Here is a 24650-nt window from a genome sequence, read left to right as displayed (position 1 = left end):
TGATGCTCATAAAGATGATGTGGCAGCCTTATGATTCTAAAGCAACTTCTGAATCATCAAAGTGTGATCAATTATGTTCAGAATAAATTTCATACCCAAAATATTTTATGTTCTAAATATTCCATAACAGGTGGTTTGGATGATTTCAACTCTGAGTTTCTAATTATCAGAACATATAATTAATGAGATACCTTTTTTGCTTATGCTGAATAAAGGAAGTGACTATATTATTAACTTAGCGATGTCATAGTTTGGTAGAAATTCAAGTTGGATTACATTAATCAGGTTACAATTTAAAAAATATTCCATTTTCTCATGGGGTGTAAAAAATACCTATTTTATTGGAAAGTCCAGGACACATACACACACACAAACACACACACACACAGAGATGTACCTCCCATCCTTTGAATTACTTCCAAAATGCCTGTGACAACTGGAGCTAGGCCAGGCTGAAGCCAGGAGCCTGGGACTCTGTCTGAGTCTCCCACCTTGGTGGCAGGGATTAAAGTACTTGAGTCCTCACCCGCTGCCACCCAGGGTGCTCATTACCTGTAAGGTGGAGTGGAAGCAGAAGAGCAATGACACATACTCTGATGTGGGGAGGAGCTGTCCCAAGCAGCATTTATTTATTTTTAAAGATTTATTTGATTAATTTGAAAGAGTTACAGAGAGAGGTAGGGACAGAGAGGTTTTCCATCTGCTGGTTCACTCCCCAGATGGCTGCAAAGGCCAGAGATGAACTGATATGAAACCAGGAGCCAGGAGCTTCTTCCAGGTCTCCCATGAGGGTGCAGGGGCCCAAGGACTTGGGTCATCTTCTACTGCTTTCCTAGACCTTAGCAGAGAGCTGGATCAGAAGAGGAGCAGCCGGGACTAGAACCAGCACCCGTATGGGATGCTGCCACTACAGGTCGTGGCTTTAACCTGCTGTACCACAGTGCCGGCCTCCAACACAGCATTTTAATCAGTGAGCTAAACATCTGCCCCTGAAGTAACCAATTTTAAGAGTTAAATACTGTTCACAGGTGAGCCTAAGGATATGAGAAAAGAAGAGATATGATTTAAGCAATTGAAGTAAATAATGGATAACATATCTACTTATCAACCATAACCGATACACTCTGATTGTCAAAAATATTGAGAAGCCAGTTGAACATTGCAGGGATAACATAAGTAAGTAGCCTACAGAGCCTGGATTAGGGACACACTTTTGGCTGGAGAGTGTGCTTCTTCATGTGGTCATCAGTTCAACACAACATTCAAGTAGCCATTGGATTGCACGGTGAAGAGGTCCAGTCTGATGGGGTGACCCAGTAGCAGGAATCACACTTAATATACTGTTCTGGGTGGGTAGCAGCACTGTGACTATTGGAAGAATGTTAGCAAGAATTTGTGGTTTGGAGATCTGCCACTCAGAGTCAAGCAGAGGTCTGGGCCCTGGAGAGATGCACAGGAATTTGAGGCCAGGGACTAGAACTAGTGTGCAGTACTCTCAGTGCACCAAGGCAGAAGCTTTCCCTTAAAGAGGGGCCAAGAAAGTGAAGTTAGGGGGATGCTTGAGGCTTACAGGACATAAGGGTGTCCCAGCCATCTATGGTGCACCAATCTTCAGGTAGCTATCTCACCAACTATAGATCACCAAATTTGGTTGCACATTTGGAAACTGAATCTGCAGACCAGGAAGGAAGTGGGTGTTTGGTTGAAGGATGACACTACATGTTTCCTTAGAAATTTTGCAGCCTATCAAATTTCTGTTATGGTGATGCCCACATGAGGTGGGCAGGTGGCTATGTCACTATAAACATTGATTCAGGTTGAGGTCCTTTAGAAGAGTTTTCCATAACTAGAACTTTTGATTGATTCAGTCCCTTCTGAGCCTCTAGAGATGTTACAGAGGAGGTGCCTGGTTAGAGGATAGAGCGATTCTGGCAGGACTTTTTATTTTTGTTAGTGCAAGTGTAAAGATAGTATACATAAAGCATGTGGTAAAATTAGATGAGTAAGAGAAAAAAAATCACTATCTCGTTGCCATACATTTTTGTTTCTGTTTTACAACAGCTAACATTTTTAGGACTATTCCCATAATAGGCTGACTGTCTTGTTTTCATCTAGGAATTTGCAAGAACATGGATTTAATGTGAACATTGGTCTTTCTAAAATGGATAGCTTGAAAACTTTTTATGTTTAGTGATTAACTTGATAAACAGCATGTGGCTAAAGTATACCACTTGACTTCTGAGCATTTGTTTTTAAGATTTATTTATTTATTTGAAAGGCAGAGTTACAGAGAGGCAGAGGCAGAGGCAATCCCAAAGGCAGACAGAGAGAGAGAGGTGCTCTTCCATCCACTTGTTCACTCCCCAAATGACTACATTGGCTGGAGCTGTGCCTGTCTGAAGCCAGGAGCCATGAGCTTCTTCTGCATCTCCCATGCAGTTGCAGGGGCCCAAGCACTTGGGCCATCTTCCACTGCTTTCCCAGACCATCAGCAGAGAGCTGGATCAGAAGTGGAGCAGCCAGGACTGGAACCAGCACCCACAGGGGATGCTGGCACTGCAGGAGGCAGCTTTACCTGCTACACCACAGCATTGGTTCCCTGAGCATCTGTTTTTAAAAAATCCACATAACTCCTTCTAGTTTCTTTTGGGAAATTCTCTGAGAGCCTTTGGGTTTCCATGTAAATTGTTCAGGCACCCTGAGAACGGTAGATGGAGTGACCACATGGAAGATCATTTGTAGAGAGAGAGAGAGAGATGCCTAAGGAATCCCGGATATTGTAGTTTCAACGATTTTGAGGGTTCCCAGTCTAAGCTTTAAACATGCAAGGAAAGAGGCTTTGAGTCATCCTCAGCCACTACCCAGTACAGCTTCACTAGACACATTGAGCTAGTACTGCCTTGATGAGTCCAGTCAACCCCCAAGTTTATTAACAGATTAATGGTTGCTACGCTTTAAGCCACCCCGTGGGGGTAGTCATTACCTGCAGTAGATAATGAGGACACAGCTTGATGAACATTCTGCTTCCTGAGGAGGACGGGGGTTACTGGTGGTGGAAGCAGAAGGGGTAGTAGCTGAGCTGTTGGGATGGCTGAACAACTAAGGTAGAAACTGACACTCATAGGCCGGCGCCCGGCTCACTAGGCTAATCCTCCGCCTTGCGGCGCCAGCACACTGGGTTCTAGTCCCTGTCCCGGTTACCCCTCTTCCAGGCCAGCTCTCTGCTGAGGCCTGGGAGTGCAGTGGAGGATGGCCCAAGTGCTTGGGCCCTGCACCTGCATGGGAAACCAGGATAAGTACCTGGCTCCTGGCTTCGGATCAGCGCGGTGCGCCGGCCACAGCGTGCTGGCCGCGGCAGGCATTGGAGGGTGAACCAGCAGCAAAGGAAGACCTTTCTCTCTGTCTCTCTCTCTCACTGTCTACTCTGCCTGTAAAAAAAAAAAAAAAAAAAAAAAAAAAAAAAAAAAAAGAAATTGACACTCATAGTATAGCAGGAGTATATCATGTTTTCTTATTTATTTCACACCTTCCCTTCTTTCTAACCATTCCCTTTCCTGCCCTGATTCTATGACCAAACAACAACAATAACAAAGAGATTTCTGTGTTCACTGCAGTTCTTTCCAGATCACACAGGAAAATTCCAGGAAGATTCTCAGCTACTCTCCCAGTTAGAATGAGGCCATGTGCCTGAGCGCTGGCCATTGGGAAGTTGGCAGAAGTGATGAAAACCTCTTTCATGCCTTGGTCCTAAAATGTCCTGTGCGATACTTGGATGCTTTTGCTTTTCAGCAGGGACGTTGGAGGCCACGTATTTCAGAGGATGTAGGAGAGCAGCCTAACCCACATGGGCTGTGACATGAATGATAAGTAACTTCTTCCTGGTAAACTGAAGAGACGTCAAATATGGAGAGTATTGGTTCAGCAGCTAGTGTGTTTTGCCTTAACTTGTACTGATCCTGTCACCTGACTCGCTTTTTGCTAGCATGGAAAGCACACAAAGGGAACTGTCTTTTCTGTTGAACCGCTCACAGAGCCTTCAGCCCATGCTTTCATTCCTTTCCAATCCTTCTGTGGATGATGAGCAAAAAGTCAGGTCCCCATTTAAGACTTTGAAAGCCACCCTCTTTCGTATATCCAACTCTATCTTATAAAATCTCAATTCTAACTTTTGCTGATGAACTTAAAAGTCATATTTTCCCAGCCACTGGGGCCAATGACGTACAAACTAGAGACCACAATATCCAAAATATTTCATAACTGATTTTTTCCCTAAAGAAATTGCATTAATATACTTCCAGGGCAGGGGAATTCAGAGTAGTAGAACAAAGCATAGTGGAAACGTCTATCAGTCATGCCCTTCAAATGAATCTTGTAGACACCATTTTTTTGCAAGGCAAATTAAAATATATGTTCCACAGGTCAGCCAGCTTCTGAATTGCAAGCCAATTCAAGAAAGAGTGAGCCAGTTTAGAAAATAAAAAAGGGGTTTATAAAAGTTAAGCACTAATCCGGTGTTGCAGCTCTAGTGTTCTCAAGGGACTTGCCTGTTATTCTAACTCTCCCCTTTCTTTCCAGTGAAAAAGAAAAGAAAGCAAATAACACCTTCCAATGTGCTTTTAATTCTCATCATCATTATCTCTTCCCCTCTTGCTCTTTATTTCTCTCTCTCTCTCTCTCACTACAGGCACACACACATCGGTTTCTAATCATCTACCAGCACAGAGAATAATGGCCTTGTCCCAGCATTTGAAGTAAGCTAAAGGTGATGGGGCTAGAAAGAGGGGCAAACTACCCTTTGCCCCCGGAGGGAGCTCTTCTGACCAGAAGGGAATAGCTCAACACTGCCCCACAGGTCATTCGACCCCACAGTTAAGGAAAAAATGCTGGGATCGGAGATAAAAGGGATATAATGAAAATGTAAACGAAAAACTTTATACCAGGCATGGCCTGACAGAGGGAAGATTGATATCCCATGATGCTTTGTCTTGATGAGACAATGAAAAATAACCACCACAGCAGCTGTGTCAATATCAGACTTGGTAATGCACCACTGGCTGTGGGTTTTTATTTAATCCGCTTTGCTTTAAGATGATAACGGTTGTTACTTTTCAGTGCCTGTCTGTCAGCGCCCAGCATTGCAATATTCCTCCGCAGCTCTGCGAGCCGGTTTCATTTATTTTAAAATACCATTTCACACACTGCTGACTTTTAACAGTGTTCTGTGTGAGTTTGTGAGATTGAATAGTGACAGAAACAACACTTTTTATGAGAATACAGAATATTAAAAACGGGGCACAATATACAGATGGCAGTTTTCACTACAGCTTGTTTTTTTCCCCCTTGCTTCTGCTACTGAGCTTTCCCACTGAATGCATTTGTAGTAACACCATAAATGTCACTTTCACTGACTGCCTTTTGGCATTTTATTTAAATGGAATTCAACTCTGGCTTGCTGCTGTCGCTGTTGCTGCTGCCCTTACCAACTTGTGTTTAGGGGTGGTTCCGTTTTACAACATCATCCCATTGGCATCATTCTTCATGGCCCCAGAACAGAAAAATTTGAAGAGCCACTCAAACCCTGAACCTTTGGTGAAGACCCAAGGTCCAAGGACTTGAAAAGAAAGACTATACCAGAATAGCACGGGCGTGTGTGTTTGGCCTTCTGTGGCACCACTTGCAGGAAAACACTTGTGGACTCCAGGACTCGTCCTGTCCAGGACCCAGGTTACTTCATCAGGTGAGGGGGAGCACACACAAACCATCTTCAGCTGAGTGCCACAGGAGAGCACTCTGGCACAGAGCTTGGAGTGACGTGTCTCAGCCCTGAGTCCGTTGTGACGGACCCCACTATCTTGGTTGGGATGTTATACCTGGTCACCGGCTTCTCACAGTCCATCCTATCTTGGCAGGTACACGCTGACGCTGCTGGGCCTCTAGACATGTATGAGGAGTGGGATTTTGCTGCCAACAGGATGTTGACATGTGCAAATTCCCCTTTCTCTCCTTTCGCTCCTGCACAAAGCATCCATTGCTTCATTGATTCTGGAGACTAAGTAGAAGAGACAGGGGTGGTGAAGCCTTTTCCTGGGAGAACCTGTAATTTGGAGAAAGCTAGCATCTTGTCTAGGCCAAATGATGCTAGAAATGATCTGCTTAATTCAGCCATAGAAATGTGGCCACATCTCACAGATTTAGGCCTGAATCACAGAACCTAAGAGATTTCCAGCCGAAAGCTTGAATTTCCGGAAAATTGCAAATCCATAGTGTAAAAAATAAGTAGAAAATATAATTCCCAGCCTCAGTACTGGCTATGCAGACTAGGGCACTTACAATCTTGTGTATAATATCCCCTAGAAACAAGTGATGATGCGACTATTTGGTAGGTTCCAAAGCATTTTTACAGGTTTGACTGGTGTCTGAGAACCTTGGAAAGGCTGTCTTCATATTTTTGTATTTTTAAGTATAAAGGTTGGAAGAGTAAGGAATGAAAGAGGGATACTCACAAAATAAACCTTGAACTGTCTTTGTGCCGGGTTATTTATGCTTATTTTAAAATAACACTTTTAGAAGTGGTGAGGGAAAGTTATCATGAAGATGATTTTGGCTACAACATATTAAAGTAAATTTATGAAATGAAACTGTCCAAAACTCTTGACATGCAGGCAATAAAAAAGAAAAAATAAAAGTCAAATTAAGGCAGGGACATCATCAAGTGCTGTGCCTTCAAATAACACCTAATGTGGAAGTCTGTCTCTTGCTATGCATTGCTCATCTCAGTGAACGGAGACCATCTAAATAGTTTGCTTAGACAAATATATTGAGTGTCCTTCTTCGCTCTTCCTTGTTTGGCAATCCTCTTTCTCAATCAACCGCTAAATTCTGACAAGCCATCCCCTTAATGTGATTTAAATGCATCTATTTCTATTCACATTAATGTTTTACCATTGTTGATGTAGCAGTGACTTTTTTAGTCTTTTATTCTATACTAAACCATTCTTAATGATGTTGCCAGAGTAATATTCTAGAGCAAATAAGCATCTAGTCATGAGAGTCCACCCATCAAGATCTTCTATGCACTGTTCCTTGCTTTGATGCCAAGAAAGTTTTCTCTGAGGAACTGAGCTCATAGTGATCTATATACTTATACTTGTTCACTTGCTGTGTTTCTCATTTGACTGATCTGTGATCATTGTCCTTTATAAATCTTTTTGGGCGTGTATGTCTTTTCTCTCAGAATGTAAGAAATGACTTTGATGGTTTTTGTATCTCCTGCAATATTTAGTTAGCTATGGGGCCCAATTGTTGCTCCCCCTCTTCGTGGAGGAACGACACAGGACCCTGCGTTGTTCTTTTGTCTGCTCGGCCCTCCCCGGGTTTGCTGCTGGTTCTTCCCGGGTTGGCTACCGACCCTTCCACCTCCGTGGAAGGGCGGTTCCCCCTGGCCACATTCCCCACTTCCGCAGGGGAGCGGCACACCGCCGGCTGGCTCTCTCGGGGGCTGCACAGGTGTTCCCCTTAGATGTTCCTGGTGCATGCCCTCTCTCTCCTCCTCTATAGTCCTCCTCCGCCAATCCCAACTCGGCTGCCCACACGCCGAGTACGCTGCTCTCCTCCAATCAGGAACAGGATCAGCTCCTGGAGGTCATCACTCAAGTTGGCAAGAGGCAGCTGCGTAGAAGCTGCTTTCTCCTCTCCCAGCGCCATATTGTGGGAGAGCAGATGCATAGAACAAGTCCCAATTCCAGCAACTTAGTCCAGTCCGGGTTGCTCCCCACACCAATGGTCAACAAATTTTCAGAATTTGCTGGATATTTATATTGGCCTAGTATGTAGCACAGTTCCTGATGAGTTTTAAGTCCAAGACACTAGAAGTGTGGTCCCTCACTGTGTGTGGTGGTCACCAGAACAATCTCCAACTAAGCTTATGTCGCTCCCCGTCTTTGTGGAGGAACGACACAGGACCCTGCGCTGTTCTTTCGTCTGCTCGGCCCTCCCCGGGTTTGCTGCTGGTTCTTCCCGGGTTGGCTACCGTCCCTTCCACCTCCGTGGAAGGGCAGTTCCCCCTGCCACCTTCCCCACTTCCGCGGGGGAGCGGCACACGGCCGGCCGGCTCTCTCGGGGGCTGCACAGGTGTTCCTCAGGTAGATGTTCCCCTTAGATGTTCCTGGTGCATGCCGTCTCTCTCCTCCTTTATAGTCCTCCTCCGCTAATCCTAACTCGGCTGCCCACACGCCGAGTACGCTGCTCTCCTCCAATCAGGAGCAGGTCCTGCAGCTTGTCAAGTTGGTGAGAGGCAGCTGGGTAGAAGCTGTTGCCTCCTCTCCCAGCGCCATATTGTGGGAGAGCAGATGCATAGAATAAGTCTTAATTCCAGTAACTCAGTCCAGTCTGGGTTGCTCCCCACAGCTTATAATGGGGGGGGGAAAAAAAACTAGTGGAGCTTGGACATCCCAGACTTATCCAGAAAATCTTAAGATAGAGGTATTTCTACCTCCCAATCTGTTTGATTGACTATATTGGATATTTTTGAGATTTGAGACTAGCACTGGGCTCAGCAGATCTTCCCTGCTGGAACTGTTGAGGTGAGCTGTGAGGGCAGAAAGGGCTGATGGAGCCATCCTTTCAATTGTTCCTAATGGCCTGCCCTCCTCTAGAGGGGACAACTAGAATTGGATACAGGGAAATCTAAGGAAACCTTGTCTGTAAATTTTGTATTCTGTTGCAGACTTTCAACTTCTAGGATTTCTCCCTTAATTAAATGTTGATTAAGGTTTATCATTTTAATTTGAATGATGGTTTATTTCAGATGGAAATATCATTAAGTTTCTGGGTACACTAGCACATCATTACTGCTTTTTATAGTTTCTGAAAGTTCTCTGTAGTTTCTTTCTCTCTCCATCTCTTGGTCTTTGTCATTTTCTCTGTGTTTCTTATCTCCTCTCCTCAGTTGATATTACAGTAATAGTCTCAGCAGGCTCTACTTCTTTTTATGATCAGAAGGAAAATATTTTAGAGAAAGAAAGAATCAGCTAAAAATTCCATCAAACAAAAGTACGGTCCAGGGTCTGGCATTGTGTTGTAGCAGGTAAAGCCATGGCTGGGATGCCTGCATGGGCATTGGTTTGTGTCCTGACTGTTCCACTGCTGATCCAGCTCCCTGCTAATAGCCTGGGAAGACAGTGGAGGATGGCCCAAGTGCTTGAGCCCCTGCACTCACGTGAGAGACCTGGAAGAAGCTTCTGGCTCCAGCCTGGACCAGACCAAGCTGTTGTTGGCATTTGAAGAGTGAACCAGCAGATGGAAGAACTCGCTCTCTTTTCCTCTCTCTCTCTCTCTCTTAATTTAACTATGCCTTTCACATAAATAAAAAAATCTTTAGCTCCCATAAGACATCTATAAAGAGGGCCCGAAAAAGGTTACAGAAACAAAGTGAGTTCATGGTGAGCCTGGGGGCCTTTCAGGACGGGATGCGAATCTCAGAGCACTCCTGGCAGGTGTGACCTGTGAGGGGGGCAGGAAGCTCATGTCCTCTGGGACCTCAGCATGGAGGTGACGCTGTCCTACAGAGCCATTCCATTTCCAAAGAAAGGAAGTAGCCTCCCTGCCCACAGACTGCACTCTTTTTACCTTTGTTGGTAAAACAGAGTCTAAGTTCCCAGGGTTTGAAATCAGGTCTGATTAGGAAGCAAACAAATTTGTCTTCCTCCTTCTCCTTCTTCTTCTTCGAAAACTCATTTATGTTTTTATTTGAGAGGTAGAGTTACAGAGAGAGAAAGGTCTTTTATCTGCTGGTTCACTCCCCAAATGGCTGCACCAGCTAGAGCTGGGCTGATCTGCAGCCAGGAGCCAGGATCCTCTTCTGGGTCTCCCATGCGGGTGCAGGGGTCCAAGCACTTGGGACATTTTCTACTACTTTTCCAGGCCATAAGCAGAGAGCTGAATTGGAAGAGGAGCAGGTGGGACTTGAAATGGTGCCGTTATGGGATACCGGCACCCTCAGACAGTGATTTTACCTGCTACACCACAGCTCTGGCCCCAGGGCCTTCCAATTTCTAAGCACACTCATATACATCTCTTTTTCAGAGTTTTGCTCTCCATCTATTCAAGGTTGCAGAATGCAGACAGTCTGATGCCTCTGTCCCTTCTGACTGTCTCCTCAAACTCCGGCTCCAGAGCAGTTTCTACATCATGAACCACATCAGACTTCCCGAGGGCTGTTAGCTCTCTTCAACTAGAATGCTTTACTATTTCTCAGGCAAGATGAGTGATTATAGATTCCCTGCCCTTTTGTGATTATCCAAGAGGATTTGGATAGTTGGCTAAAAGGCATCCAAATCACTGTTTTTACTGGGAGTTTCAGTGCCTTTGTTGGCATCACTGCTAATGACCCTGTGTTCACCTTCCTTGTATACTTGATTCTAATGATTCCTATCTTTCTCCCTGCTAGCACCTGCACGGTCTTGTGTTTTGTGACCCAAGCTTCATGCTTTCCTCTGTTTTGCTGTGTTTCTTACCCCACGTATCTGTGCTCTGGTCTAATCGTGACCTCCCCTCCTTGACTCCTCCTGTTCTCCAACTCTGCCAGAGCCCCCATCACTGCCCAGCCCTTCCTCACTCACCATCCAGGGAAGTAACCATAATTGTAATCTTGGGGACATTGGTTGGGATTCTGGACCCCTCACTGTTTGTTTTCCTGCCTCCTCTGTGTTGGTCAAGAGACATGTGCTACACATTCCTATCCAAGTTCCCCCTCCAATTCTCCAAAGCAACTCTTTTAAAACTTCATCCCTGCTTGCTAGTTCCCTGCCTCGGCAGTCACTTCCAACAAGGAAATCGAGGCCATTAGCGTCTAACTTTGGCCTACTGCTGGGCGCTCATACTCTCACGCATTTAACTACCACTTATATTCTAAGGGCTCCCGGGTCTGTACTTTCATCTCCTGCCTTTTCCCTTCTCTCATATTTGGTCTCATGAATCCAACTCTCTGATGCACATTTCCTGCTGATTATTGCTCATTTGCCTTAAAAAATCAGCATTCCCCAAACCAGACTTGTGTATTTCTCACTTTCTAAACCTGGGATGGACGATAAGTTTCATCTTGTATTCAAACTTTGAATTAAGTCAGACAAGGAAATGGATAATGTACAAATTATTAAGAAATAGAGTCAACAGGACTTAATGAGCACAACTAGATGTACATGGAGAATGAGGAGTCTAGGATAATCTGCTAGATTTGGTTTAGGTGGCTTGGTTTATGTGTGTTCATAAGAGGAAATGAAATACAAAAGAAAGAACACAGTTGGGAGTTAGAAAATAGGTCAGTTGTGGAAAGATTAATTTTAATACCTTTGATATCCATTGGTAGGTAGGTAAATGAGTCTTGCATTCAGTTAAACAAACAAGGGGAAAAAAACAACTGAAGGTAAGGACACATTTTAAAGTTTATCAGCATCAAGATGGTAAAAGTTGGTACTGGAAAATCTTGTGTAGAAAGTTTATTCGGTAAGGAAAGATCCAAAGTGAAAGTACAAGGAATGTCATTTTTTAAATGGAAGTAGAAAGAAACCTGGAAAATGAGACTAAAAAGATCGTGCTAACCATGTGTTTCGGGTAAATACAAAGAAGTGCTCAAAACTATAGGATACTGGGGCTGAAGTGTGACACAGTGGATGAGGTCACCACGTGGGTCCCCCACCCCGCATACTGGAGTGTTGTTTCAAGTCCCAGCTACGCTGTTTCCATTCAGCTTCTGTAAGCTCGTCCTGAGAGGTGGCAGAAGACGGCTCAAGTGCCTGCCATCCATCTTAGAGATACAGATTGAGCTCTAGGCTCCAACTTTCGGCCTGGCCCAGCCCTGGCTATTTTGAGCATTTGAGGAGTAAATCAACTGATGGAGGATGGAAGAGTTCTTTTTTTTTTTTTTTTTGTCTATGTCCTTGTTTCTCTTTCATTCTGACATTCAAGTGGATGAAAATAAGCAAATAAACATTTAAAAAGTATTGTATACAGACAAAAAACCAATTAAGATACAAACTATTCAATGGCCATTGCAATCAACCATTAGTGATGTTAGCTAGCAAGAATTATTTCAGTGGAGAGATTCAGGTGGAAGACAGATTCAATGGAAAATTCAAGTGGGAAAGAGGCAGAATATGCACACACACACTCACACACACACACACACACACACCCGTAGCATGAAACAGACCCATGGAGGGCTGCGATACAGCTGTTACTGATGGGCTATGGGAAGAACTGATGGGGGGAGCATTTCCTAGAGTTGTGAAGTTGGAAAATATTCCTTAGAAAAGACAGAATTGAACTCAGATTTTAAGGCTAAGTACAAATTTTAATCAATATTATTGAAGTGTAGTTTACCTGTAATGAAAAATCATCCTTTTAAAATGTTCAGTTTGGGGAGTTTGACAAATGCTCATATATAAACCTATGGAAACACCACTTCACTCAATGTATAGAACACTTCCCTCATTCCAAAATGATCTGTGTTCTTATGCAATTGATATTCACTCCACCATTGGCCCCAGACAACCACTGCTTTTCTTTTTGTCATCATGGACTGGTTTTTCCTACTTTCTAATTTCATATAAATGAGATCACAGAAACATATCCTTATAGTCAGCATACTATTTTTGTGATCCATCCATGTTGTTACAAATATGAGTAGTAATTTCTTTTAAAGGTGACAGTCTATTGCATACCACAGGTTATTAATCTGTTCACCAGTTGGTGGACATTTGAGTTTTTTCCACTTTTTGACTACTCCTAATAAATTTTTGATAAACATTCATGTGCAAATCTTTGTGTGGACACATATTTAATTATCCTTGGCAATACACCTAAGAGAGGAATTGCTGTGTCATATGATAAATATACATTTAACTTCAGAAGAAATTGACAATCTGTTTTCCAAATTGGCTGTAATATTTTTTCTTACATGTGAGTCAGTAATGCATGGGACTTTGGGACTTTGAGCTATTCCACATCCATGTTTGCACTTGATACTGTCAGGTTTGTAATTTTAGTCACTGAATTGAGGGTATGGTGGTACCTCATTATGGTAGTTAAATGCTTTTTCTGAATAATGAGATGATCCTGTGGTTTTTCTATAATTTTTTTTCTTGTGATGTCTTTTTGGAATAGATTTATTATTGGTTTCATACAACAGACTGAGAATTATGATCCACTTTCTTTTTTGAAAGTGTTTGTGTAGGCTTAACAATATTTATTTCATAATTGATTAGTAGGACTCACTATGAAGCAATCTGGATCTGAAGTTTTCTATGTGAGAATGCTTGAACAACAACTTCCTTTTTTTTTTTTCCAGCAGATACAGGGCTAGGTATATTTTGCATTTAAATAAATTTTGGGAATTTTGGTAATGTTTTTCCAAGGAATTTATACATTTCACATAAGTTGTCAAATTTGTTGGCACAAATATGCTTTTCACATTCTCCTATTCTTAGCTAAAATTTTTGGGAAATATTTTCAAATTTATAGAAAGTTATGAAAGGAAAAAATTCAAGAAAGTTCATATGTCCTTTACTCCAATTTATCTACTGTTTTTACTTCACTTACTAATCATTTGTTCTAGCTACACATCTATGTAATCTATAATGATTCTTCTGAACTTTTGAAGGTAAGTTACATACATTATGACCTATTACCCTTTTGTTTTTTTTTGACAGGCAGAGTGGACAGTGAGAGAGAGAGACGGAGAGAAAGGTCTTTCTTTGCTGTTGATTCACCCTCCAATGGCCACAAAGCCAGGAGCCAGGTGCCTCTCCTGGTCTCCCATGCAGGTGCAGGGCCCTAGAACTTGGGTCACAGCAGAGAGCTGGCCTGGAAGAGGGGCAACTGGGACAGAATCCGGCACCCCAACCGGGACTAGAACCCGGGGTGCCGGTGCCGTGGGCGGAGGATTAGCCTAGTGAGCCACGGTGCCGGCTATGACCCATTACCCTTGAATACTTCAGAGTGTTAAAAATAGGGATTTTCTTTTATATAACCACAATACAGTTAGCAACCTAATGTATTATGCTGATTCAGTGATTTTTATCTAATCTACTACTCACTGCAAGTTTTTTTCAGTTGCTAGAATATTGTTCTTTATGGAAATGTTTGTCCTATGCAACACAGTAGCAGTATAGTATCAAGTAATGTATATAATGTATTCATGTCTCTCTAGCCTCCTTTAAGAACATTTCTTTTTTTTTTCTTTTTTTAAGATTTATTTATTTATTTGAAAGGCAGAGTTACAGAGAGGCAGAGGCAGAGAGAGCGAGAGAGTGAGAGTGACTGCTGGTTCACTCCCCAAATAGCTGCAATGGCTGGAGCTGGGCCAATCCGAAGCCAGAAACCAGGAGCTTCTCCTGGGTCTCTCATGTGGATACAGGGGCCAAAGGACTTGGGCCATCTTCTACTGCCTTCCCAGGCCATAGTAGAGATCTGGATCAGAAGAGGAGCAGCAAGGACTCAAACCAGGGCCTATATGGGATGCCAGCACTGCAGGCAGCAGCTTTATCTGATACACCAAAGTGCTCACCTCTCTAAGAATATTTCTATAGCCATTCTTTGATGCTTATTACTTTTTCTTAAAGATTTTTTTTATTTATTTGGAAAACAGAGTTACAGATATGGGGGAGGAGAGGAGAGGAGAGGAGAGGAGAGGAGAGGAGAGGAGAGGAGAGGAGAGGAGAGGAGAGGAGAGATCTTCTATCTGTTGCTGACGTAGGCTGGTTGACTCCCCAAATGGCTGCATAGCCAGGGCTGGGTCCCACCAAAGCCAGGAGTCAGGAATTCCGTCTGACTTTCCTGTGTGGGTGGTAGGGACCCAAATAGTTGGACCGTCTTCCATTGCTTTCCCAGGTGCATTAGCAGGGAGCTGGACCTAAAACTGGGACTGGAAGTAGCACTCCGTTATGGGATGCTGGCATGGCAGGTGGCAGCTTAACCAGCTGTGCTGCAGCACCAGCCCCAAATTTTATGACACTTTTTGAAGAATATGATCACTTTTACCTTTAAAATAGAAAAAATTCCTAATCTTATATTTGTTTTATTTTTCCTTGTGAATAGATCGAGATTATGTCACGTCAGCTGGACTGCCGCTGTTGTGTCCTCAGGTTACCATCTCTGGAAGTGCACAATATCCTTCTACCCCTCCTAGGTGGTGTTAATTTTGAGAATCTGATAATAGTGGTATTTGATTGTTTTTCTTTTGCATAGCTACTTTTTTCCCCTCTCTCGTAACAAATAAGCAGTTATGTACAAACATTTTAAGACTAAGCAAACATTCCAATTCTTATCAAAACTTTGTTAGATTTAAGATGAATTTATGATTATCGCCTATCCAGGATTTACTGTTATCATTGTGAAATGGTAATTTTTCAACTCCTGTATATGCTGCACACTTAACCTGTTAGCTCTCAGCATTCTTCTCTAAGTAATATTCCCCCATCCTCGTTTATCTACTCCTTCCTCTGTGTCTCCTTGTCTCCCTCCTCTTTCCTTACTTTTTTTCCTTCCTTCCTTCCCTCCCTCCTTTCCTCCCTCCCTCCCTCCCTTCTCCCCTTCCCCCCCCTTCTCCCCTTCCCCTTCCCCTTCCCCTTCCCCCTCCCTCCCTCCCTCCCTCCCTCCCTCCCTCCCTCCCTCCCTCCCTTCCTTCCTTCCTTCCTTCCTTCCTTCCTTCCTTCCTTCCTTCCTTTCCTCCCACCCTCCCTCTCTCTTTTTCTCCATAGCTTCATCATCTACTTATTGTTGGTTTAATTTCTGTTTTTTCCCCCAGTGGTTTATAATTTCTACTGTACTGTTTGTTGTATTCTGGTGCTCAAATTGGTGGCCTGGATTTTCAAGCCGGCTGCGATGTCTTTGTGCTCCATCCCCATTATTGCTTTTCCTAGCACTTCCTTTCTTCCTGGTACAACCAGATGTACTTCTTTCATCTTACATCTCTCCTGCTCAGACCTGGAGCCAGACATTTCTCTCTGGAATGCTGATTCTTTTTAGTGGAATACAGGATCAGAGACAATGGTCTGGGCACCGCATATGCTCACTCTATGTGGGGTCTTTGCTCTACAACTGAATATATGAAATATACATCTTCAATCTTTTTGGGAAGTGACCCAGTGATCTCATGATTGGATGACACTCATCCTGAAGTAAAAGTCTCAGGAAGATCACAAACTAACATGAATTTAAGCACATGCAAAGCCCTTTTCTATAACCTTAACATTTGGAGGACAGACTGGTTGGATATAATATCCTTAGCTTACTCTTTTTCTTTACGTTTCTTGGAAATGTTATTCCACTATTATCATGCTTTTATGTTGTTTTTGAGAAGCCTGGTAACAATCTAATTCTTTTGACTTCATAATTTATTTCATCTTTTTGGCCAGAGCTCCTGAGTATTTTCACTTTATGTCTCAGAGTTCATCATTCTAGGTTAATTTTCTTTGGAACTTGCTGAGCCCTTTCAATGTATAGATTCCTCTTTTGTTTCTGGAAAGTCTCTTTTTTGTTATTATAGTTTAAATTTGAATTCCCTTATGTTGTTTTGACTTTCATCTTTGGGATAGCACTTAATATGAAAGGATAAATGAATGTTTGCTTTGTTTTTTTGGCCTTTCTTTGCAACAACTTTACCACAGAGTTGTTTCATTTATTTATCCCATTTTTATTCCCTTTTTGCTCTACTGATTTTATTCAATACATTTTATTATGTTTACATCCAAATTTACCCTTATTTGCATACCCAGTAATTTAGACGTCTTTTTTTGGGGTGGCTTTGTTATTTTCTTGTATTTCTTTCATGAGGAAAACCAACTCTTATTTTCTTTCTATGATATTTAGGTCCATTTCATATTGTAATTTTCATATTTCATATTCAAAGTTTTTAATGTTCTCATATGCTTGCTTAAAGCACTATGTTACAATTTTCCTCAGCTTTGTATTTTGTTTCTTTTATCAGAATCTCCTTAGCAGGAAAATTGAAATTTTGACATAGCCTTACATGGATATGGTCTTTTTTGTACTCTTATTGATAAGGTTCTAAGTATGGTGGCATAGTTAACTGACATATTTGGCTTTTGTGGTGTAAGTTATTTTTCTTTTAAGCTATAGCAAGTTGGTTGTGATGTTCCCTGGTATGATTTTCTGTGTACTTATTTATTTAGGACTTGTTGAGACTCTTCGGTCTGTGACTTTATGACCCTTTTTCATATTGGAAAATTTTCAACCATTATCTTTTTCAAGTGTTTTTTTTTATTTTCTCTCTCCTCTCCATCCTCTGGGGCTAAAATTTTTATTTTCCAAGTGATTTTTTTATTCAGCCTTCTATTCTCTGTGTATCTTCTGTTACTAAGTTTTCAAGTTCACTAATTTTTTCTTCTTTAGTGGCTACTTTAAGTCTGATCCTTGTAATTTTCATTTTTGATTTTTTTTATCTTTAGGACTCTTCATTATTTTTTTAAGTAATATTAAATTATTTATTTGAGAGAGACCTAGAAAGACACAGAGACAGAGACAGACAAATAATTGGAGAGAGAGAGAGAGAATTCCCATCTGCTGGTTTACTCCCCAAAAGTCTGCAATAGCTTTAGACAAGGCCAGGGGCCAAAGACAGGAAGGAGCGGGGAACTCAGTCCTTGTCTTCTGTGTGATTGGTAAGGACACAATCTGTTGCCTCCCAGAGTGTGTGTTAGCCAGAAGGTGGAACTGGTAGCACAGTCAGTACTCAAATCTAGGCACTCTGATATTAGACTCAGGCATCCCTTCCAACAGTTTAATCACCTGGGCAAATGTTTTAAAAAATATTTTCTATTCTTTCAGCATTAGGTTCATTTTTTTCAATCTTGTCTGTAATATTTAAAATAACAGTTTTTGGAGTGGGCATTTGGTGTAGTGAATGAGACGCTGTGTAGAATACCCACATCTCATATCATAGGGTTTGGGTTTGTTTCAGCTCTGCTCCAAATTCCAATTTCCTGCTAACAAGTACCTTGTGAGACACCAAGTGATACTTGGGTCCCTGCCCCCCACGTAGGAAACCCAGATTGGTTCCTGGCTCCTGGCCACTGTGGACATTTGAGGAGTGAACCAGTAGACAGGAGTCATCTTTCACTCTCCTTCTCTCTGTCTGCTTTTTGAAATAACGATATAGTATAATATAACATAATATAATAGGTAAGGGACATAAACAGACACAAAAAATATGAACAATGGTAGCTGACATTGTGGCTCAGAGGGTTAAGTTGCCACTTGCATTGTTGGCATCCCCTGTCAGAGAGCTGGTTCAAGTCTCAGGTGTACCTCCTCTGATCCAGCTCCCTGCTAATTTGCCTGAGAGGCAGCAGATGATGTCCCAATATTTGCACTGCTGCTGCTCATGTAGGACTCCTGGATGGGGTCCTGGCTCCTGGCTTTGGCCTAGTCCAGCCATGGTCATTTTTGGAGAGTGAATTACCAGATGGAAGATTTTTTTTTCTCTCTTTTACACTGCCTTTCAAATAAATAAATAAATCTTTTTTGAAAAAGCAATGCTTGGAGAATAGTGTGTGTGCAATAATACATGCTTGGCAAATGAGTGGATTAACCTAACAAAGACTTTAAAATGAAAAGAAAAAATAAAATAATAACAGATTTTATGTCTTGAAAATTCATTTTTTTTACTTTCTGAATATGTTTCCATTTAGTGATTTTTTTTCTTTTTGTTATAGGACACATTTTCTAGATTTTTCATGCTGTCAATTTTTACTTTAATATTAGACATTTTTAATATTTCATAGTTGTCTGGTGGATTTTGTTGTATCCTTTTTTTTTTTTTTAACAGGCAGAGTGGACAGTGAGAGAGAGAGAGAGACAGAGAGAAAGGTCTTCCTTTGCCGTTGGTTCACCCTCCAATGGCTGCCACGGCTGGCGCGCTGCACCGGCGCACCACACTGATTTGATGGCAGGAGCCAGGTGCCTCCTCCTGGTCTCCCATGGGGTGCAGGGCCCAAGCACTTGGGCCATCCTCCACTGCACTCCCTGGCCACAGCAGAGAGCTGGAGCTTGAAATCAGACCTTGCAGTATAGGGTGTGGGTGTTGCGAGCAGCAGCCTAACCTGCTGCCTCCAAATGCCTGACCCGTGTACTGTCATTTAAAGGTTAAAACTTTTTTTTTGGTGGGGGGGTGGAGAGAGAGAGAGAGAGAATATAAATGCATGCAGTCACCCGTCTTTTTTTTTTTTTTTTTTTTAATAGAGTGGACAGTGAGATAGAGAGAGAGAGAGAGAGAGAGAGAGAGAAAGGTCTTCCTTTGTCATTGGTTCACCTTCCAATGGCCGCCACGGCTGGCGCGCTGTGGTCAGCCCACTGCGCTGATCCGAAGGCAGGAGCCAGGTGCTTCTCCTGGTCTCCCATGGGGTGCAGGGCCCAAGCACTTGGGCCATCCTCCACTGCACTCCCCGGCCACAGGGAAGAGGCCTGGAAGAGGGGCAACCGGGACAGAATCTGGCGCCCCGACCGGGCCTAGAACCCGGTGTGCTGGCCCTGCAGGTGGAGGATTAGCCTACTGAGCCGCGGCACTGGCTGTCACCTGTCTTTAACTAGAAGTTCTCCCTCTTTTTCTTTTTTTCCCCCTTTACCTTAGAGAGAAAGTTTGCTTAACCCAAAGCAGTCAGAGAATCTTTGAACTGTGGGCAGGGACTACAGCCAGACCTCTGAAAGGGCTAAAAAATCCTCTGAGACTATAGTGAGCTATGTTTATATCTCCGTTTTTTTTTAACATATATGCCCATGAAAAAGACTAACCTATGATATTCTGTTATTATGCCTACATTGCCATTTGTTTAAAACTAAGATTGAGTTCATTAAATTAATTGGGAACTCATTTTCTATGTGCTGGAATAGTTTGTATAAATACTGGCTTTTATTCTTTCTGGAATTCAATAGTGGAGCCATCTTAGCCTGACCATTTCTTTGTGGGAATATTTGAATTTACAAGTTCATATTCTTTAAAAGGTAAAGAACTTTTCATATTTTTGATTTTTTATTATACTTATAGATTGTAGTTTTCAAGAAATTATGAATTTCATCTAAAGTTTCTAATAGATTAACAAAATTATTTCATTATTATCTTACTTTTCACATCTGTGACATCATTAATGATACTTTGTTTTCAATTCCTAACCTCACAGTAGTAATTTTTCCATCTCCCTTTTTTCTCTTGATCAGTCTTGCCAGGGATTTCCAATTACATTACTTTACTTTTTTTTTTTTTTTAAGATTTATTTATTTGAAATTCAGAGTTACACACAGAGAGAAGGAGAGGCAGAGAGAGAGAGAGGTGTTCCATCTGATGGTTCACTCCCCAGTTGGCTGCAATGGCCAGAGCTGTGCTGATCCAAAGGCGGGAGCCAGGAGCTTCCTCTGGGTCTCCCACATGGGTACAGGGGCCCAAGGGGTTGGGCCATCTTCTACTGCTTTCCCAGGCCATAGCAGAGAGCTGGATCGGAAGTGGAAGAGCTGGGACTCAAACTGGTGCCCATATGGGATGCCGGCACTGCAGGAGGCGGCTTTACCTGCTATGCCACAGCGCCAGCCCTTACATTTCTTTTCCAATTCATTAATTTCTGTTTTTATACATGTCATTTTCTTCTGTAAACTGTGGGCTTAACATATTTTAATCTAATTTTGAGATATATTATTAGTCCCTTAATTTTTTTATTGTTCAATGTAGGCATTTAAGGCCATGTATTTCCTTCTAAGCATAGCCTTAGCTGCATCCCAGAAAAAATTTTATGTGTGGTAATTTCATTATCATTCAGTTTAAATCTGTGATTGCTATTATGAAATTTTCTCCTTGCCTTATATGTTATCTAGAAGTATACTGATTAATTTACAAACATTTAGAACATGGGGATTTTCAAGCTATCTTTTCATTATGCATTTCTAGCTTTAGGCATTACAAGCAAAAATTTCCCCATCATTTCAGATGTATTTTAGAGTTTGTCGATATTTATTTTATGGTTCGATTTGATGAATAAAAAAGCTATGCAGCTGAGAGCGTGGGTATTCTTTAGTGATTTTCTGGTATATGTAGGTCAGATAACTCAATTTCCGTTTTCATTGCTGATTCTTGATCTTCTACTTTTTCTCTAGGTTTTGGAGTCTTGGATAATTTAGTCTTCCTCTTCTTTTCTCTTTCCCTTTCTTCCTTTGCATTCTCAACTATTACAATTTTATCCATCCCTGTAATTTAACTAAGAAGTCCGAAAGTACAAAATTTCTAAATTCCAAAAGAGTCAGGCCTCTCTTATGGGAGAAAATAAAATGGATTTCTGGTAGTGTGCTACTGTTGTAAAACCTAAATTATCTCACCCTTGACACTCCAACTTTGTTACTATCTCTTCTCTGCTCATCATATACACTCTTTTGTAACCACTTTGTCTAAATTAAGATTAACTTGTTAATTTCCAGCATAGCAGTCCATGTCCTGGGATCTCCCTCAACAGCCTTTGCACCTAATGACTGGGCTATACTGCTCGCCATTCAATAAGTTATGTATAGTTATTTCTTGATATATGAGCTCATTTATTCTAAAATTATTCACTATATTTGTAAATCACCAAATTAAAGAAACTTCTACATGCTATTCCAATATCATCTGGAAAAATGGAATCAATTGATCATAATAGTCAAATATCTATTGTGCAGAATGTAACTATGTTACACCAGTAAGCATCAATTACTAGATTTCTAGAATTTTATTTTATGTTTAACAGTAAAGAATCCAAAAGACTGATATTTAATATTCATTATCAAATTTGTTTCTAACTTTCTAGTTATTGTAGTCAGTAGGGCTGCACATTAGTAAGAAATAGAGCATTTAGCTTGTAATTAAATATGCTCACTTAAGCCAAAAAAAATGAGAATTGCTGGTGCTGGTGCTGTGGTATTGTAGGTTAAGCTTTTGCCTGCCATGCTGGCATCCCATATGGGTGCCAACTCATGTTCCTGATGCTCCACTTCCTATCCAGCTCCCTGCTAATGGCCTGGGAAAGCAGTAGAAGATGACCCAAGTGCTTGGGCCCCTGCACCCACGTGGGAGACCCCGAAGAAGCTCCTGGCTCCTGGCTTTGGATTGGCGCAGTTCCGGCCATTGCAGCCATCTAGGGAGTGAACCAGTGGATGGAAGACCTCTATCTCTGTCTCTCTGTCTATAACTCTGATTCTCAAATAAATAAATGAACCTTTAAAAAAAAACCCAAGAAACAAATCCCAGGATTGCATTATTAGGAAATTCAGGATACAAAAAGTGGGTCTTTTATTGTGTTGCATTACGCAAGAAATTTTATGAATAGAGTACCATCTACTGCAAAGTAGATGATTGTGCTAGGACTAATTTTTTAAAAAAATTATTTATTTCGGCTGGCGCCGCGGCTCACTAGGCTAATCCTCCACCTTGTGGCTTCGGCACACTGGATTCTAGTCCTGGTCGGGCTGCCGGATTCTGTCCCGGTTGCCCCTCTTCCAGGCCAGCTCTCTGCTGTGGCCAGGGAGTGCAGTGGAGGATGGCCCAAGTACTTGGGCCCTGCACCCCATGGGAGAGCAGGATAAGTACCTGGCTCCTGCCATCGGATCAGCGTGGTGCTCCCACCGCAGCGCGCCGGCTGCGGCGGCCATTGGAGGATGAACCAACGGCAAAGGAAGACCTTTCTCTCTGTCTCTCTCTCTCTCTCACTGTCCACTCTGCCTGTCAAAAAATAAATAAATAAAAAATTTTAAAAAATCAAAAAAATTATTTATTTCAAAGGCAGAGAGAGAGAGAGAGAGAGAGATACAAGGGGAGAGAGAGGGGAAGAAGGAGAGGGAGAAAGAGAGAACTCCCTCCACTGATTCACTCTCCAAATGCCCACAACAAGCTCTTCAAGGTTATACATTTAGTGGTAGAACCAAGTTAAAACAGAGTCCTAGGGGCCAGCGCTGTGGCGCAGCAGGTTAATGCCCTGGCCTAAAGTGCTGGCATCCCATATGGGTGCCGGTTCTAGTCCCGGCTGCTCCTCTTCTGATCCAGCTCTCTGCTATGGCCTGGGAAAGCAGTAGAAGATGGCCCAAGTGCTTGGGCCCCTGCACCTGTGTGGGAGACCTGGAAGAAACTCGTAGTTCCTGGCTTGGGATTGGCACAACTCCGTTTCAGCAAATTGGGGAGTGAACCATCGGATGGAAGATCTGTCTCTCTCTGCCTCTCCTCTCTTTGTGTAACTCTGGCTTTCAAATAAATAAATAAATTTCTATTTAAAAAAAAAAAAACAGAGTCCTGGACATTCAATCTGACATTAACAGCAACAACAAACAAAAAGCCTGAAAATATATCTCAGAAAAGCAAAACACAAATTCCAACATGAAGACTCTAGTCTTTCATTTAGCTTCTTTCATTCCATAATCTGAACCCAGGCAAAACAGGGGAAGAAGGCCTAGAAGGCAGACAGGAAAATATCCGTGATTCTACCACTGATCTTTCTTTTCTGAGTCAGGCCATTCCCAGAGTGTGGACAGAGAGCTGCATGATTCACATCCCGAGACAGTGGTCTCTGTGTCTCTGGGAAGGGTGAAAATATTGAGTTGTGACAGCTACCTCTGTATCCTGGACTACCGCGGTGGGTCCACATGCCATTCTCTTTATGTAGAAGTGCTTGCTATCAGCACCTCCTCTCCTGTGCAAAGGAGGAGGGGATGGTGGTGATGGGGGAGCCAATTATGGCAGCTCTCACTGCAGTGCGCAGAGTGGCTGTGTTGTCATTCATTACTGCCTGATGTTTAGCTGCAGTATGCAAACCACCAAGGCTGTGAGGAATCGCAGCTGAGAAGGGAACGCCTGACAGAGGCAATAAAGCACCTTCTTCTTCAGGAGGTGCCACTGCAGGGTCATAGAATTTGCATGCGGCTCCAGTTGTGCCTGCAACTCAGGTTATTAATTATTATCCAAATCACCCCTCTTGTTACCTCGAAGCTCTCATTATGGTTGCAAATACAGGTATGTTCAACTCCCACCCCGCTGCCCGCATATATTATGCCACCAGTTTGTTATATAACTACTGAGAGCAGGAGCCCATCAGAGGGACTTTAACAAAATAAAAGCTCTGCGGAGGAGTGCTTTCTCTTTGTTTGGCCGAAAAGGGATGGTGATGATGTAAAACACCTTCACCCTGAAGTCCAGCATCCATACTCATCAAGTGGACTTGGATTTTGAGATTATCTTCTGTCATTTTGTCACAATGTATTTGCTTCGCAAAGGACAAGATCAGTAGGGGATGCTCTTATCCACATTCAAAATCAGATATGGGAAGTCAGGAAACAAGAGGTTAACCTGATCATTGTTGTTTATCGAGGCCCATATAGTGCCTTTCACAAACCTCGGGAGCTTTATGGAATTCAGACTGACCCCATAACTCTGCCTGCTGGTGAAACACGGCTGCCCTTGCTGCAGGACTCTTCTCTTTGTAAAATCACCAGCAATCCGGCAATAAATGATTTGCGTTAGAACAGTGGACTGTCTCCTTGCCCTCAGGACCTCTCTCCCTCCCCCTAGCATCCAAGAAGCATCCTCACCTGGCTAACCTGGTCCGTTCTCCAGCTCCAGAGGAAGTGCCGAG

General features: G+C 42.5%; 1 long non-coding RNA gene across 2 annotated transcripts in view; it reads left to right on the top strand.

Annotated features, from left to right (window-relative positions):
• LOC149125410 (uncharacterized) overlaps positions 1-22241 on the top strand; it is a 64516-nt gene extending 42275 nt beyond the window's left edge. The window contains exons 2-3 of one of the 2 annotated variants that reach the window (XR_016211410.1): positions 15094-15184; positions 22035-22241. This is a non-coding gene — a long non-coding RNA (uncharacterized LOC149125410). Of the gene's footprint in view, positions 1-15093; positions 15185-21474; positions 21555-22034 lie in introns of those variants that run through there. The other variant, XR_016211411.1, reaches the window with a different exon arrangement.
• Positions 22242-24650: the final 2409 nt, after the last annotated feature.

The sequence above is a fragment of the Oryctolagus cuniculus genome, chromosome 7 (genome assembly GCF_051225735.1).
Source record: "Oryctolagus cuniculus isolate XC-2025 breed Fujian yellow rabbit chromosome 7, ASM5122573v1, whole genome shotgun sequence".
Lineage (NCBI taxonomy): Eukaryota > Metazoa > Chordata > Mammalia > Lagomorpha > Leporidae > Oryctolagus > Oryctolagus cuniculus.
The sequence above is the reverse complement of the archived record's forward strand: the minus strand, read 5'-3'. Positions and strand labels throughout refer to the sequence as shown.